Consider the following 1,598-nt stretch of genomic DNA (forward strand, 5'->3'; position numbering starts at 1 on the left):
ATCCATGTGAAAGCATTAAGGGTAGCTCAGATTTAAAACATTGACTCCCTGAATGAAGGCAGTGTCCTGCCATGGAGAACAGGGACAGGCTTGGTGTGCAATCCACATTTGTTGGTTGAAGAGCAGTGCCTTCACCGTAGAAGAAGACAGGTAACAGTGGCAATGTGTCAGAATAGTCACATCTAGACATTCCTCTCACAAATGCTAGGTAGCAGAAATAAAGCTCTCGTTGGCTGAGATCCCTACATACTCCATGTATGCAAATCAGGACATGGATTCCTTGCCAGCAAGACTTCAGATGGACCCTTCTTTCCCTTTGAGTATAGCAACCAGTGGTTTCTTGATCCTTTTCAATCCATAGGATGGTTTCTCAAGTCTTTCTTGGAGCAGTTGTTCTGAGAAATGGTTTCCAAAGGATGGAAACAAGTGAGTTCTGAGAAGTTACATCTCCTTTTGTTTGTTAGGGGGCTGTCTAGACATGACTGTTCTGACACCCAGCTCTAAGCCTGGCCCAGTGTCAGGTAATAGAGACCTGACACTGCTGTGTCCACTCAGCTGTCCCTCCTACCCAGTTTGGAGGAGCATGCATTCTTCCTAATATTTTCACACCAGGACAACTTTGTTAAAAGATTTTGTGGTTTTGCGGTTGTATAATCGAATCTGGCCACTTGCTTTCATGAGGATGCCTCCAACTCTACAATATGTATCATAGCACCCCAGCTAGCTGGCATTTTGAAGACAGAGATTTGGTCTCATGCATCCTCTGTCATATTGCACACAAAGGCAGGTGATCACATGTGCTCCTTGGACTCATGCAAGGAGCCACGCAGATTCACATGTACAGAAATAGGTTTGTTGCCACCGTTCACTCAGATGTGCCAAGAAAATGTAGCTTTTTAATTTCTCATAACTGATCTGCTCTTCATCAGCAGCCTCCATCCCACTGGGTAACTACTAAGAGAAAGAAAAGTAATACTTGCTCAGCGTATGGTTTCATAGCTTATTTGGCCACAGGTAGTCTTGCTTCTAGATCACTCAGGCTCTTTCTGGTTTCAAGTTGTTCAGATTTCCTCCACAGCTGGTTCCTTTCTAGGATGGTGCATGGGAAGGTAGAGAGTCTTTAGGAGTTGGTGGTGGCAGAGATGGGGGACCCGGAACCTTTGTTCAATCATCTCACTCACAATATGGATTGAACCCCTACTATGTACCAGGTGTGTTCTGGGTGCTGAATATATAGCAGTGAACAAAACAAAGTCCTCACCCTCTGGCTTCATGGATCTTATATTCTTCTGGATGTGCAATGGATAATAAATAGACAAATAATTTGCAATGTGTCAGGGAGATGAGCAATACAGGGGGTGGAGAGGCTGGCTGAGGGAAATAGGGCGTGCAGGGTGAGACCATCATTATCCAGGTAGTGTGGGCAGGGAAGTCCCCATTAATACGAAGCCATCTGAAGCTAAGTCCCGAAGAAAGTGAAGGTCTGAATATGGGAAAGGGCCTTCCAGGCATAGAGACTATCAAGTGCAAAAAGCCTAAGGCAAGAGCATGTGTGATGTCAGAGGAAGAACAAGGAGGTCCAGCTGGCTGGACTGGAG

This window comes from Rhinopithecus roxellana, chromosome 6 (genome assembly GCF_007565055.1).
Source record: "Rhinopithecus roxellana isolate Shanxi Qingling chromosome 6, ASM756505v1, whole genome shotgun sequence".
Classification (NCBI taxonomy): domain Eukaryota; kingdom Metazoa; phylum Chordata; class Mammalia; order Primates; family Cercopithecidae; genus Rhinopithecus; species Rhinopithecus roxellana.